Source organism: Camarhynchus parvulus, chromosome 2 (assembly GCF_901933205.1).
Source record: "Camarhynchus parvulus chromosome 2, STF_HiC, whole genome shotgun sequence".
NCBI lineage: Eukaryota > Metazoa > Chordata > Aves > Passeriformes > Thraupidae > Camarhynchus > Camarhynchus parvulus.
In genome coordinates this window covers 14,959,788-14,976,329 of record NC_044572.1, presented here as the reverse complement: position 1 = coordinate 14,976,329, position 16,542 = coordinate 14,959,788, and positions in this window count along the sequence as shown.

The window sequence follows — 16,542 nt, the reverse complement described above, 5'->3', positions numbered from 1 at the left end:
AATGTGAGTGCAAGTTTCATATGTCCTTCATGAGTGCTGTAACATGGACATAATCATGAATTATCTTGTTATTCCCATACCAGTGTGCAGTCCAAATGTTTTAGGTGGGTTTAAGCCTTTCCTGCCATTCTCCCCAAGCAATACAGGTGAAGGAAGAGAAAGTCTGTGGGCTCTAATGGATTAATCAGCATGCTGATGCTGGTGCACTTCTGGGAATGCCAGAAGCAGATGTTTAAACCTCCTGAGAGCTGTATTTCCAAACTTCAAGTCTGCAATTCAGCAACCATTGCAGTCAGTATTAGTAAATGTTGCTGCTGCTGCTGGAAGGGAGAATCCAGCACCCTCTCATCCTTGGCCCTTTCCCAGTACAGCCCCATCAGGACTGATCCTTAACAAGCTGACAAGTAACCACCCATTTTTCCTGGATTACTTTTCAGCTGAATCGTTCCCCAACTAACACCAAAGCAAGAGAAAAGGATTTGGGGGGCTGATTTTCTCCTTTTAGACTGGTGCAAAGCAGGCACTGAACATGTTCTGAAATATTCTTCACTTTAATTTTAAGCTGGTTTCCCAAAAAAACCAACCTGTACAGTTTATTAGTCCAAGACACATATCCCAGGATCAGTGCTGAGATACAATTTAGGAGAGGTCCTCTCATTGTAGTCAGCAGCAGTAACAGGTCATAGTTAAACCCAGACTACTGGGTTTGCTCTACTCTTAGTCCTGCACTGACATTGGCTACTCTGAAATGTAAGTAAGCAGTGTTGTGTAAATGAACTCTTTTGTTCCCTGCATGTGTGACTTCCAGCTACTGCTAAAAGCTTAATTTATTTTGTGATGCAAGCAGATCGTTTTTGTTTTGAGCTAAGAACATCTTCCTGTGCTTTTTGACTTAAAATAATTCTTCCCCACCCTCCCACTGCTATGTCTGTGCTTTGCCTGCTGCTGCTTTTACTAAAACTACAAAGTAGGCCCTGGATTTCAGGTATTCTACTTTTCTGGGTTTGCTTTATTCATCACAGGGTTTCTGTATGCTCTGATAGGTACCAGAGTGAAGCCAAGAACAATGTTGCTTAATGCTGGACTTAAGGCCAACAACCGAAGTAAATTACAAAGGTGAGTAGGAGCCCAGTAAGAGTGGGCTGCTGGCAGGCCGTCTCTGCAAATGCAAAAATGGGCTGCTGAGTTATTGTCAGAGCTAGAAAATGTCCTTTGCCCTATTGTGTCAACCCCTCTTTTTTGCTTTCAAGCTGCTACAAGAGCAGAGGACACAATTAGCTCCATTAGTCATTTAGCAGATTCAAAATCTGAATGGGTTGGATTTTCCCTTGCTTATAAATGAGGCACTGGCAGCAGGATGTCATCACACTGGGACTGGGAGCTAGACACAAGAAAAGACTTGAGGGCCTGACCCTAGAATAAAGTCCAAGCATCTCTGTTGGGAAGCTACAGAGTCCAAAAGGAAAATTCAGTGCCTGGCATTGCCTTGGCTCGGAGATGCACTCAGGTCCTTCTGTCCATGCATGCTCCAAAACATGGATTTCTCCCTGAGAATCTGTGTTTTTCCATGTCTGTGCTGGACAGCTGGACAGGGCTCACTGCACTCCTTCAAGCCCCTCTCCCGCCTATGTGCAAAAAGTTAAATTATTCACGTGAGGAGAAGGAACCCAACATCCTATTTAATCCCCCCATTGTCACCTCAGTAGCTGATCACCATAACCTAGCAGACACAAAGTATTTCAGAGCAGCACTGGTGCACACCCTTTCCTTTTGTTGAGGATATTTTCCTCTCTAGACACAAGGACAGTGAAAAAGGAGAAGGTGGAAAGAGGGCATGAGTGATAAAAGCAAGCATAGGCACCAGAGGGAACTGTCTCTGATCCTGTGGGAAGGGCAGTCCCTTGGCAGAGGAGATGCCCCTGTGCTGTTGCTGTGTCCCAAGGACCAGTCCATGGTGGCACCATCGTGGTGTCGGAGATGAGGAGCACCAGCCCGAGCACAGCACCACATCCTTGCTGAGTGCTCTCACTCCAAGCTGCTGCACAAGGAACAGGGGAGGTGCCTCTGACACCCAAGATTTGGAAGAATACACTGAGATGACCTCAGGCCTGCAGATCAGGCTCCTTAGGAGGTTTCAGGATCTCTCTAAAACACAATGTCCCTCACCTGGGCAGGAAGGACATGCTGACCCACTGGCACTGAGGTGGCCCTGATCACCTGGGCACAGGGACCTCTGGGTGCCTGTTGGAGGGGCTGAGGCATCTCATTAGGTCTGGCTTCTGCTGTCTGCATCATGTGAGCAAACATCCAGCATAGACTGGAGGTTTCCATCAGCTGTGACAACAAAAAAGAGGTGCATCCATGTCCATTGCCTTGCCTTTTCATCCAGCCTCTGTATGAAATCTTTCCAACTAAGAGTATGGGTATGCAGTGTTTTCAGACCTGACCCCACAAAATCTTTTTTATACCTATCCAGCAGATGGTCAGCAAAGTTTCCAAAAAAATGCCCAAAGATCAACCTTGTTTCCCCTTCCCCTAGGTGAGCAGTGTGCTGCCCTACTGAAAAAAAATCAAAAATTTTTGTGGGCATCTGAGTGGGTCTTGGTCCCTTTCTGTCAAAGCCAACAGGCAGAGCTGCCAGGGGAAACAGCCAGGTGCTGCTTTTTCCTGTGTGCAGGAGCACATGAGGTGGAAGGCAAAAGTCCTGGATCACAAACATCACATTCAGGATGGAAACAGTTGAACCATTTCTACAGCAGGAAAAAAATCTTTGTATTCGGTCCGGTTTCTGCATCTTTAGAGGAAAGGCAAGTGTAAGTCATTATCCACAGGCATGCTGGGGGATCCAGTTTCAGTAAGGCTGATCTGGTGAAGTGTGGGGGCTCTAGAGAGCAGAGCTGCTGCCTGTGGATGGGGCTGGAATGTTGCCCATGATATGGAGGTCACCTGGTGCTCAGTTCCAGACACCCAATGCAATGGGGGCTGTCCTGGACTTACTGCTGAGATCCCAAGCCTCACCTGAAGGGAACACAGACCATGGCTTTCCTACACATTTGCTGCAACACATTAAATCCTGCCTGTGTGATGTGGCTCTCCCATGGCTGTAGCCCCCCCAGGGCATTGGGCTTGGACACATTGCACAAAAGAAGGAAGAAGGACATCTCTGGGCCTGCTTGACTCTGCCCCAGTAAGGTCTACTTCAAGCTGCTTATCATTTTTTGCAAAAGTTCTGTCTTTCATGTGGAGACTTGCATCTCAGATTTGTTAACTGTTTGTCAACAGTTTGTCAACTGTTTTTTATTTGTTTGGTTTTTAAAGAAAAAGTATGGGAGAGAGGATAAACATCTTGTCCTGTGAGAAGATGGGTAATGAAAATGTTGGTGGAGCACTCTCATTATGTGTGTTGTGTGAGAAGAGGCAAATAATGTTTTTCTTTCAAAGGTGGGGTTGACATGGTTCTTTTTTCCACTGGATTAGGCAGGCAGCAGGTTTGTGGAGGTTAAGTCTCTCCTGTCTCTTGGGATGGTACTAAGGCAGAGACCACCTGGACAGAAAAGAAGCATGGCAAACCCTGCTAAAAATGTGGCAGAAGGAGCAGGCCAACCAGGCAGAGAAATGGGAGACAGGGGCCTGTGCAGCCCAGGCTGCGGCTCCTGGGGTCTGGTGGACAGGGTGTCCAGCTGCTCTGATTAACTCTGTGGTCCCTGCCCATGGTCATCCTCCAGCTCATGCTGGAAACTGAGGCTGTCCACATGCAGGATAGGAAGGATATTTTCTGCCTTTTGATTTGTGTTTATTAATGCAATTAGCTCAATATTTATTTATTAAGATACAAAGCTTACTTGAATTCCAAATGTTATGAGACACAACACTATGAAGAGTGAGTCCAATATGTATTCCACATGCTTGTTACCACACTCAGGTGAGAAGGGTTCACGTGCATGTAATCTGCAGACCTAAAAGGCTTTTGTTCTTCATAACCAACCTTGTCTCAGACACAACGAGCTAAGGAAAACATTACAGCCAGATAGAAGTGGATGCAGTCATACTTGAACATTATTTAATCCTGTTGTGCAATACCTCACAGTAAAACCACCAGTCATAAAGCAGCAGAATTATTTTTCTTCATTTCAAGGAAGAAAATCTTCCTTGGAATGAATTTGGTGTTTTCCCCCTTTTTTTTTTTCCTGGCGTTTCCCAGCGAACTAGTGCTGGACAACTTGTTCTTGAGACAGGGAACTCTGTCTGGACATGATGGAGGGTGCTTACAACTGTCCCAGCAAAGAGCTGTCAGGCTTGTTACAGCAGTTTCCTCAGCTCACTCAGGAAGAATTATTCTCACTCCTTTTACTCTCACAGCCTTTTACTTTTTGGTGGTGATAATCACGATTCCAAGATGTGAAAACCTTTCCCACTGATAGTAGCATGCTCTCTGGAAGAGCTGCCAGTAAAACCTCTGTGTGTTGGGCAGGCAGGTCACAGGATTCTCTTGGTGACCTGTGGCAATGCCACCACTCCTCACCTTCAGTGCTGGCTGTTGTTCCATTCATCAAAGCAGTGTTTCCCTCACTCTGTTTCCAAGAGGAAGCAAAAATGCAGCAACAATAAAGATATTTTAGCCTTATAACTACAAAGACCTAAATGAGAATAAACTTTCCAGAATCTTGCACAAGAAATGGAGACAAAGGGTACCTGAAAATCTGGAGGTTGCCCACATTGCTTTAGAGATCACTGCCAGCAGCCTACATCTGTGCACCATATGAGCAAGTGAGAAAGTGTCTTTGAGAAGGGTGTAATGTTGGTCCTGTGTCAATAATGGATCTAGTCCAAGGTACTGAAGCATCTGCTCTATATTTCAGTATTTTTTTCCTTACACTTGTAAGGATATTTGAGAAGGTGAGTAGCCACACCAAAAGACTGCATTTGAAAGAAAAGCTAAGATGTGGTCACCACCAGCCAGAATGCTCACTGTGCTAGGAGGTACTTTGGGCTCTCCTTCAGGCTACATGTCAGTATTGGAATCACCAAAATGATCACCATATGTAGGTCTGTAAAGCTCCAAAATCAGCTGTGTGGAGAGCAGCTCTGGGATGGTTACTGCTGGGTGGTTAACTGCCAGTGCAGGAGAATTAAATTATTATTGGCTCTCAGTGTGACTCCTATATGCTGTTAATTCATTACCTGCAGCTTAATTGCCAGTAGAGTGGAGCAAGTCTCTTCCTTGTCTCAGGGAGTATTTGTCAGTGTAGGTTTGTCAATGGAGCCAGTCAGAGAGGCCCATAGGCCATTCTAGATGTGAGATAAATGCATGTGGGAAGTGGGGTTTGGAAAGCAACAATTTAATCCATATCCTGTACACTCACTCCCAGAAAATATGGACTTTACTGTATGTGACATGCAAGGGAATGAATCACAGCCACAGTTCATCCTTTTCTCTTCTGCAGCTTCTCACTGACCCAACAAGGGGAATTTTCTTTTTCTACATTTACAACATAATTTGCTATGCCTTGGGAGGGGTGAGATGCTCTTTTGTGTTGGGATGTTCTCCCCAGCAGCACCAGCGGAAGGCAATTACGATGCTGGTGATGTGCTCTCCTTCCCTGAAGAGTTAATGAATTCCATCCTCCTATTGTTGCAGAGTTTCCCCGGGACCTGCAGCAGGGCAGGATCCTCCACGCTCTGCAAAGGGTTTGCTTCCTGGTAACAGAGCAATCCATTAGCTCTTGTAGCTGTTGTTCTTGAACTGAAAGCTCTGTGCTCTAAAGCCCAGCAGGAAGAGATAATTAGCACTAAATTGTGTATTCTGGGCAAAATCCATCCACTTCTGCCAAGATTTCACAAGGCCTCAAATACAGTGGAAATACGTGTGGGGTGGATGCTTTTTGCATAAATGTGGAAGGAAGTGTGCATGATTGCCCTCTTGGTCAGTGCAGCCCAGAAACAGGATCTGGGGTCGATGGGGTTGGTGCCAGCTCCACACCCTGGGTGAACTGTGGGCTTGGTGGTGACAGCCCCAGCAGGGGATGGGGCAGTGCCTGCAGGGACAAGTGGCTGCAGCAACATGCAGGGAAATAGCCCCTATCCCAGCCATTCCCCTTGTTCTGCTGCCTGCCTTGGCTTTCTTTTGTGCACCCTGCTGCCAGCCCTGCTGGGCACTACCTTGCTCTTGGTCCATCAGCAAGGTGGGCTTGTGGATGCTCCAGGCTTCAGTCTGGGAGTCTCTGTTGTAGGACAGAGAGAAACCCCAGACCCACTGTCACTGCAGCATGATGTCATTCTTTATCCATGCACTGGGTGCCCCTGTTAGATGTGCTCTAATGAACACTCCACTGCCCCATTTCTTCTTCCTCTGCTTCACAGCACGCACAGCTCAGGTGCTTGGCCACAGGCTTCTGGCCATTTTCCCCTAGGAAGTGTCACCTGAGTCCAGCTGCTGGTTGTTTTCTGTAGGTTCTGTGTCACACCTTGGAGCCCTGGCAGGTGCACACTGAGCATACCCATGCTGGAAATGCCTCCAACACTGTGTGTCCAGGTGTGTCTCCGAGGGCCAGCAGTCACTCCTCACACTGGTGCTGTGACCAAGAACCACCGTGTCCCAGAGCTCATCTCAGCTTCGCTGCAGCACTTCAGGGCTAAGCCATGCACTATCCCTGACAACTGGGTATGTTCAAAAGGAGTTGGTTGTGATGAATACTGGCCAAACAACTGGATCTTGAGGGGAGTCTTGCAGGACTTTGATGTGAGGAAACTCTGGCTCAGACAGATAAAAGGTCTGAAAATTCCCTAACAGGTGGTCTAAATTTGCACAGCCCTGCTGTACCAAACCTTACCAAACAAAAGTAGAGAGTGGAAGACATCACATTTCACATCACCGGTTTATAATGGGTAGAAAGAAGTCAGGTTTCTACTAGACAGCTAAGTTTTAAGTTTTCCTCATCTTCCCATTTCCACACAGAAAATGCCCAATTCATCAGCCTTTTGTCTTGGATTGCATCTTCTAAACTTTTGGACTTTCATATGAGAATCTTTGGGCCTTGACCATCCCTTTTCCTTAACACATGATGCTGTGAACTGTACACAAAACTACACAGAGAATGCACTGGTGCCAATTAGAACACAATAATTTCTTCCATGTTTTACATGAAACACACTCACAGGTCTGCGTGTCCCAGGATGGCATTTGCCTCTCTTTTGTTGTGGGCAGACAGCACCAAACATTCAAAGAGTTGCAGGATCTCTGAAGACTCTGTGTCCCTTTCTGCAGTCTGCGCTGCCTGGCAGGTCACTCTTCATGAGGGCCACAGGCTGGGCTTGTTTGCTGGTAGCTTTTGCATTTGACATTTCCCTCTTACGTGTTTTTTACTGACATCTATTTGATTTCTGACCATACCTCAGGGGTTTTCAGAATCAATTTGGATTCAAACCTTGTCTTCCTGTGGGAAAAGGTATAAGATGACTTGTAGACAAAATGATCATTTATCTTAGTTTGGGTACCAAAAGAGTAGTGAATCTTGGCTACATGGACTTATGCTTGACAGGCTGGAGAATTAGTTTACTCAAAAGGTTTTAACACTTCAGATAAATTACTATTGGTTTCCCTTCTTTATTAGATGTCATAATGATATGGATATTTAGATAAGAAAATCTAGAGATTGCTCACTGCATTGTGAGCTGCTCCCCTGTCCCTGGCTACAACCAGTTACTCTAGAACTTTTTTTATTCTGCCCCTGCTAAGGACTGCCTGTGATGTGGCCTGGCAGCTCAGTTCTGTGCTAGGTTCTCCATTCTGGGGCAGTATGGGAGGGATGAGCACTGCCAAGGCACAGTGGGATCTGTAGGAGCACCCAGCACTGAGCAGTTCACTTCTCACTGTGCCCCAAATGCCCAAAACAGCAAAGGGTAAGTTTGGCCTGGTGTGCAATCTCACACAGCTTAGCAGGTCCTGCACAGCCAGGTGAGCACAGCCTGGTTCACCCCACAGCCTCAAGGCTGAGCCCCCAGGCCAGGCCTGGGCAGGGCTCACTCTGCCATTTGGATATTCCATCGTGCATTAAGCAACAGCAAAGAACTTTCTGGCATTCAGCTGTCAAATGTATCATGATTAGATCAGAGTGTGCTGTGAGGTTTCTTGTTTTCATAGGTGATGCATGATGTTAAATGCCAGCTATGGCTTTCATAATAGCTTTGGACCACTGCCTTTGCCTAGTCTGTGCCAGATTTGTGACAAACCTTGTTTGAACATTATTTAATCCTCCCAATATGACAATGAAATATTGAGTTAAAAAAAAAAACAGTCTACAGTCCATTTTCTAACTAGTTTTACATCTTTCTTGATATTAAATCTAGACTTTTTCCCACTAGTTTTCATGCAAGTATGTTTTCAGGAAGTGTGTTTTCATTCTCATTGAGGAAAATGAATTAAACCAAGAGGATGTACAAACACGAGTATCCAGCAGAAGGTTACTGCTTCAATCCCAGCAGGGCTATTTGTGTAACATTCCTGCAAAGTTAGACATTGAGTTTATTATGGAACCAGGATTTTTTGGTTTTCTTTTCTATTGAAAGCAATAAAAAATGAAGTTATAGGAGACTTTGCATTGGAAAAGCAGTAAGAAAGAAGCAAAGAAGCTTGGCAGCAGACATGTCAGGTGCTGTAAGCCCAGGGAGTGCTGTTAGTTCAAAGAACCTGAGTGTTACAAAATAGATGGTAACACTCCTCCAGTGAGGTTAGAGCCAGCACAGATCTTCAGAGCTATTACTGTGGCAACACTGACTTCAAAGGTGCTGACTGGGCTTGCAAAGGGTTATCAAGGCTTTCTGTGGAGCATCAGATATGGGACTACTGTTGAAATTGTAAGGACTAAAAACCTCACATGCCTTTGAACATAAGATGCCAAGTGCATTTCTCATTATTACTAAATAGATCTCTTTCCAGTGACTGATTGCTTATGCTGCTGGGTGGCTCTGAATGCCTCAGAAATGTGCTAAATTTTTACAAAGATTTTTTGTTAATTCCTACACCTATATGAAACTTCCCTTCCCCCTCCATTCCCTAAAATAATTCCTGTGGGATTAACAGCACCCACGTGTTGGATTTGCAGCGCCTGCTCTCAGATGGACTGTGAGTGTGTTCCACAAAGTAAGCAATTCTGCTGCAGAAAGAAAAGACAAGAAAAGGGGCTTAGCTGGGTCCTTCATGGCTTCTAGAAACACCTCTGTCTTTGGACAATAATCCACAAATGAAGCAGGTGCTATTGGTATGACAAGTAAGACCTTCTGCCAGTGACAAGATTTGTCATCATTCATATGACAAATCCTCATGAATGAATGCATGAACAAGGAAGATGGCAGGTCACTTTAACACTCCATCTGTGAGAAAAAGGTTTCTGTGAGAAAAAGGTGCTCCTCTTTGCCTGGCTCCCTGGGACATGCTGCTGGATAGGCTGAGCTGTCCCCACAGGGGAGCCTGCCCAGGAGGAACAGGTGATGATGTAGCTGTGGGCAGCAGCAGCTTCAACATGTCAACAAATCTTCCTTCAAAGCTCAGAGACCTGCAGAGATCCACCCTCACATACACCACTGGTTATTTGTGCAGCAGAGGTGTCTCTCATTCCTTCCTGTACCTGAGCTCCCAGGAACAGCTCTAGTTCCTGAGTTCTGTCTGAGAAAGCCCCACCTCTGTCCCTTCCATCCTCCTCCCTCCATCAGCTTCCTCCAGCCATGCTGGCATTTGGAGCTCTTGGAAGGAGCAGTGCTTTATTTAACTCTCATAACCTTTTCTGCCTGAAAATTAAAAAGAAGGAAAAAATTAATGTTTTGAGTAAACACGTGAAACTGCTTTGAACCCCAGAGCTAAGCTGTGTCTCAAAATTAATTATATTTCTCTATAAAGAAATGCTGTAGGTCAAAGGACATGGTGAAGTAATGCATTATGGGGAAGCTGACAGGAGAACAGTAAGTTTGGGCTTAAGTGAAAATTTTTTTCCTTTGCTGGTTCTTGATATGGAGCCAATAACAACAGAGCCAATAACAGAGCAGGAGCTGTCTTGAAATGACCATGGAGAGCAGGTGTCCTGCAGACAGTGCTGGAACTACTGAAAATAATACTCTGAGTTACAGCACTTCCGTTCAATGTCTAATAATAATAACAGTAATAATAATGATAATAATAATACTTGCCCTTTGTGGGATGCATGAGCACTGAAATACTGTTTTATTAGCAATCACTTTGCCTCCCTGGGAAGAGTCTTGGGACCTGCTCCACTCCACATGGAAACAAGGAAGTGTCTTTTGTTTCAAAGCAAGTTTCAGGGTTTACAATATGCAGTCTGTTGAAGAGTCAGGAGCTCAAAGCCACCAGAATTAAGAGATTTTCCTCTCTCCAGAGAGCCACACAGGCATCTGCTACCTACCAGCCCTTCTGACAGCAGCTCTTTTTGTTCCCCATTTTACACGCTGTTTCACTGCCGCAAGTTGAGAGGCAGCATCACATTCCCAGAACCAGGAGTTGTGTCCCCCACTTCCAGGGGAACAGGGACTGCTGTTATGATCCCCAGTCTGTGCTGCCTGCTCCACAAATCCAGGGAAAATATTTTATTGTGCTCAAAACCCTTTCACTCTCCTACCAGTCAGTGAAGATCTTTCCATTAAGTAAAAGCCCTATGTACAGATCCTGAAGGGAGATGAGCACCTGGAGGCCTCTTGAAGCCAACAGGAGTTGCTTTAGGAGGGCTAAAGACCTCTCAGGCTTTGACTGTGAGGGCTTAACAATCCACCCTCTGACATGCTTTTTATTTTCCCCCAGTGTCTATTATTTTAGACCCTGTACTTGCTGCAGCATGTGTTTCTCCTCCAGAGTCATGGCACACAGAACTGCTTTGATTCCTGATACAAGTTCAGCTGGCTGCTCACACTACGCTGCTGAAGATGAATTAGAAATGGTTTCTCCATGCTGCAGGCAAGGCTGAGCACACCCAGCTCCCCCCCAGCCCACTCTGGGCAGGCAAAAGGAGTGAGATGGAAGACAGACAGCACGAGGAGCTGCAGGGGCAAGGGAAAGCTTTCCACTCAGATTAGGCTTTGGTGGCTTTTTGCAACAGTCAGACCAAAAACATTAAGTCCTTGTACCGGTAACAGTGAGATTTGTACCTGTATTTATGCCAGGGACTGTAACACTACACGAGAGGCAAGCTTTCTCCCTAAGTACATAACCTCATTGCTGGGTAGAGGCAGGGAAAAAAAATTACCTTATTTCATGAAAGTGAGGCTTAGACATTCCTCTGAAATGTTGAACACCAAATGTTGCTAGGGAAGAGCCCCTGGGCTGGGTTGTTTTTCTTGAATGGTGTGGCAAACCATTATTTCTGTAGAAGAAAAGAGCTCACATAAGCAGGTGTGCTGCCTTTAACAGAGGTTATATAATATCAAGTGACTGAAGGGAAAAGATGGATTGATATCTTGGTGGTTTGTGTTATCAGGGCTTGATAAATGTTATTGATATGGCAATTTTTCTCTGAAGACTAGATTATTAAGTAAGTCTGCTGCTAATTGCATGACAGAATTGTATTAGTCATAACAAGATCCCCTGCAACATTTTTTAAGTGCTCTTCCACATGACATTACAAATATGCAGAGGAAAACACAAAAAGTTATTTAATTTCATGTCACCTCTATTTTTTTTGACTGGAGAGAGAAGCACTATAATAGAAACTTATGAAGACACATAATTTTTGCTAAGAAATGAACTGTAATGATCTGCAAATGTGGGGGTAAGGGGGATAGCATGGCAGGAGAGATGTGGTCAGTGTCAGAAATAAAAAGGTAAGAGGGAATGCTGCATAGGATAAATAATAAGCCCAGAGAGACATATTGGAGGAATGATTACAAAGGCAGCCGAGTCCAAGTGTGTGTCACTGCTGAGGGCAGGGCAGGGCAGGACGCAGGTGGGGTGCTCCAGTTTCCCAGGCAATAGATCCATCTGTGACAACATCACTGGAATCTGCCAAGACCAGAGCATTGCTGGAACTTAAAAGTCACAAGCTTCTCCAATTCTTCTAACCTAATATGCCTCTGAGCAGAAGATGCAAGAGGGAGGGGGGAAAATGGGAGGAGTCTTTTGAGTGGCAGGTGCACAGGCAGATAGAAAAGCCTGAGCTGGAGGGAGCAGGAAAGGTTTCTACAAAGGTGACAAAAATTCCTGAGAAAATAAAATCAGTTAGGACCAAGAAAGAGATGAACTACTGCCTCTCAGAGTGAATTGAAAAATTAAATCAGGGCATGTTAACATACAAAATCTGTGATGGAGTGAGGGACAGTGTGGGGAAAGGAAAAGAAAACCTGGCACGAGGAAGAACAGGTGGGGATCGAGGATAAGCTCCTTTCCCTTGTTTGTTGACAGTATCCTGCCACCTTGGTGGGTGTCTGGTCTGAAGCAAAGAGCAACAGCAGGATTCAAAGTGTGTGTGTCAGGTATGGGGTGATGCTGGGCAGGGGCAGAGGGCAGCCAGAGCACAGCATCACCAAGAGGTGATGGTGCAGGTGATGCTGCCACTGCCAAACCACACACAGCCCATGGAAGATGTCAGGGGGGAAGGGATGGTTGGTGGCTGGTGAGGAAAATGAGAAGCCAGAGGCAAAGAGCACAGCTGGAGAGAGGGGGAGAGAGGCTCTCAGGAGGGAAAGCCTTTTCTGCTAGGCCAGTTGTCCATGGGGAAGGAAATTGAGGGGTTCTTCACAGGTCAGGCTAAGCAGCTTCTTCCCATCTGCTCATAGAGGAGGAATGTCCAAATCTGCACTTTGCTTTGCTTGAGTCTAATGCTGCTTCCAGGCAGCAGGAGGTTTCTCTGAAGCAGATGCAAATACAGGGAGGCAGTGGTGGGACTGGACTCAGTTGTGGGAGGTCATCAGGAGACATAAGAGGGAAGACCCAGCAGAAGCTGAGCAGAGATAATGGGCAGGGGACAAGCAGCTCAGATGCAGAAACTGCCATATCCCTGGGGGTACAAAAATTTGCTTAGGAGATGAGGACAAGGGGAGAGACTGTGGGAGAGACACCTCTTTCTCTGCAGTAGGCCACAGACAGCAAGAGAGATTTATAGGGGATAGAAAAGAATATACAGGCCGTGAAGGAAAACTGGGGAAAAAAGGGAACCAGGCTGGTGCCAGGAGCAGACTGAGGCCAGCAGGCAGAGGGACTGGGAAGAGGGACAGGGCTGGAAAAGCCTTTGATCAAGAGCTTTAGGCTGAAGGTTTGGGCTGAAGGAGTTGTGAAATCCAGGCAGGTGTTGTGTCCTGATGTTCTGTCTTGTTGAAGATTGCATGTAAGATGTTTTCCATTACCATCTGTATGGCTGATTACTTTGTCAAGTGAGCAGTTTGCCTTATCTCTCTCTTTGAATGACCACATTCACACCTTCCTCGGGAGGGGACCTCCGCTGATAACAGATTATTGAATATCAGTGCATGACTGATAAGAACTATAACATCCCATTGGGAGATGCTCCGCCCAGAGGGAGGAGCCAAGCACTGCTACCCCGATATAGTCTGAGATTCTGAAATTGCAACTCAGCTTTTCTCCACGAGATTCCCCAGAGGAACAGCAGCTGCCTTTTCCTCTTGGATCTTCAGAGGAAGACTACATCCTTCTCTACAGAACCCCCTTGCTCCAACAGAACCACACCTGATACTTCAGAGGACTGCAGCCGCATTTTCAATTGGACTGCCACCAACACCCTGACCAACAGGGTGTCAGGATGGGTTCTGACTCTGTCAGTGTTGTTCCAGTGGACTGCATTGTTTATTTTATTCTTTTTATTTTTCCCCTATTAAAGAACTGTTATTTCCTGCTCCCATATCTTTGCCTGAGAGCCCCTTAATTTAAAATTATAGCAATTCAGGGGGTGGGGAGGGTTTACATTCTCCATTTCAGGGGAGGCTCCTGCCTTCCTTAGCAGACTCCTGTCTTTCCAAACCAAGACATGTCTGTTCTAATGGCTTCACTGGCTGGGCAGGAAAAGGCTGCCTGCAGCCAGCATTGTGCCACAGGCTCTCACTCTTTGTTCTCCTGTTAAAGCTCTTACAAGTTGCCTGTAAGCAGGGAGCAGTACCTGCTCTTTCCAGAGCCACTTACTGAACACCAAAGGAGAGGAGCTTTTATTCCACCCCTTTTTGTCATCAGCCACAATAGCTGCAATATCAGAACAGCCTTAAATAGGTGTTTTGGTAATATTTGAAATGGCAGATGACACCTAAATAGTTATTTTGTATTGAACAACATTTTTTTTAGCAGTTTGTGCAGTGAGGATTGGTGAGCAAGTTTCATTTCTGCTTTCTACCTCTTGTAAATTTGTGCATTTTAGACTCAGGCCTCTGGCAGGCTGTGTAGGAGGAGCACTACTCTCAGATGTCTGTAGACAGCTCTTAGGAGAATGAAATTGTGCCCCTTTTGTGTGACAACTGCCCCATAAATAAAATAAAATTCCATGTAACGTTTTAACCCATCATAGGTAAAAACCCAACAGGACCCATAGTCCTGAATTTTCAGTTAAATCTCTTTTCCAATAAAAAATAACCTGCTATTTTCAGGGGCAGATTAAAACTTTGCTGAAGTTGTACACTTTGCACAGTTCAAAGGTGGCTGGATAAATTCCCCAGGAGTGTCCCTCCACCTTCCATCCATCACAGTCACTTGATGCGCAGTGGGAGGAAGAGCTGGGGGTGGCAGGCTGTGGGGAGAGCTGCTGAGAAACTCACAGCAAAACCAAAAGCAATGGCAGAGGAGCCAGAGGGGACAGAGCAGCTCCCTGCAGGGCTGAGCGTTTCTTTTTGCTGGAGAAGCAGGAAATGCCTCAGCTTCTGCAGAGGGACTGGGTTCCCTGGAGTGTTTCCAGCCCTGTCCCCTTGCTGGTTCCCCTTTCATGGCCGATGCTCTTCCTCACAGACCTGCCTCTCCTGCCCAGCCCGGGGCCTGGCTGCTGGCCCTGGCTGCTGTGCTGGCCCTGCAAGAGAGGGAGTGGCAGAACCTGGGCCTGGAGGCAGAGCCAGAAATAGGGAAGGCGGTATGTGAGTGCCATGTCCCAGTTTAGCCTGTCCTGGTCACATGCCGTCTGCTCCCTGACAGCCCCGCGCTAATGTTACAGACATCAGCACAGCCTGCTCCAGCTCTGCCTTCCAGTCACACGTGGAGTCATGAGCTGGAAAAAAAGCAAATACAAGCTAAAACTGCAACATCTTGAGGCAAAGATGAAGAAAAAAAAAAAAGCCAACACCTGATGGGGATGGCTGTAATGCTCTGCATCATCTTACATAAAAGCTCTTTCTCAGTTGTCCCAGTTTGAAAGTGTGGGTGAGGGTTTAGTCATGTTAAAACTGGCATCTCCGAGGCTGCTGTTTTTTGTCACATTGTTAAAATGAGGTTCAGTGATAATGGGAGGGATACTGGTAATGATTGGGGTCCAGCTAATCAGAGAAGAAAAGAGAAAATATTGTTGTCAGAAACAGCAGAGGCCCGGGCAGCAACTATAATGACTGGATCAAACTGGGTGTTCACATTACAGTACATTTTATTGATGCAAATATGTTCTGCAGCACCATTTCTTGCTTCTTCCCTTCTAGGGTGCCTGCATTTTGGTCAGCATGCTCTAAGCGCAGGGCTGGTGCCAGACACCTCAGGGCACTGATTCTATTCCAGCAGTGAAGCTGAGGCTGGACTCCAGGGATCTGCTGCCTTCCAGTTCTTGGCCGGGTCTTACACAGCACCATGGCAGGCTGACCCCACCAGGCTTCCCAGCATCCCAATCCTTTGGGACTCACCCTGCACATGCCCTGGCCAAGGGCCATGCCTCCAGGGAGAAGGGAAGTTGTGGTGCACAGGCAGGACAGCCATCTCATGCTTGTGGGACCTTGGGTGACCAGGATGGGACACAGAAGTTGGTTCACAGTGAGTCTCGCCAGCCCTGGGCAGACACCAGAGGCACAGCTCATTTCCAGCTGATCCTGTCTCTCCCTCCTTCCCTGTACAATGGTGGAGGTGGCACAGGCTCCCCACAGTGTTTGGTCATGAGGACGAGGCTGTTCTTTTACACTGCGTCTTTCTGGTTAAGGGAGCAGCAAGCAGAACCCACAGTGGGCTGCCCTCCTAGAGTTAAGAAAAGTCAAAAACCCCAAAAGGAAGTGAAACCACCCTTTCTTAGAACATGGAAATGCTGAGGAGGTGCTTCATGCTGCAGCAGCCAGAAAGGTTTGAAGGGCAGCAGAAATCCCCCGATGTGTCAGCAGTAGGCGAGGGAGAAGGGGCAGTACTGCAGACATCAGACAGGCAGCTCAGGCAGTGAGGAGGAGTTCCTTAGTCCCTGCTGCCACCAAGGAAGGGACAAGAGACAGGGAGTGTGTCCCAAGACATGGAGAAGGGCCCAGAGATGGGAGACAGCAACCCACTGCTAGTCTCAAACACCCGAAGAGGAGTGGAGTGTGATGTGTAAGAACTGTACCATAACTACCCTAAGACAGGTCAGGACCAGGCTTCTCTCAGGAATCTCTGCAACA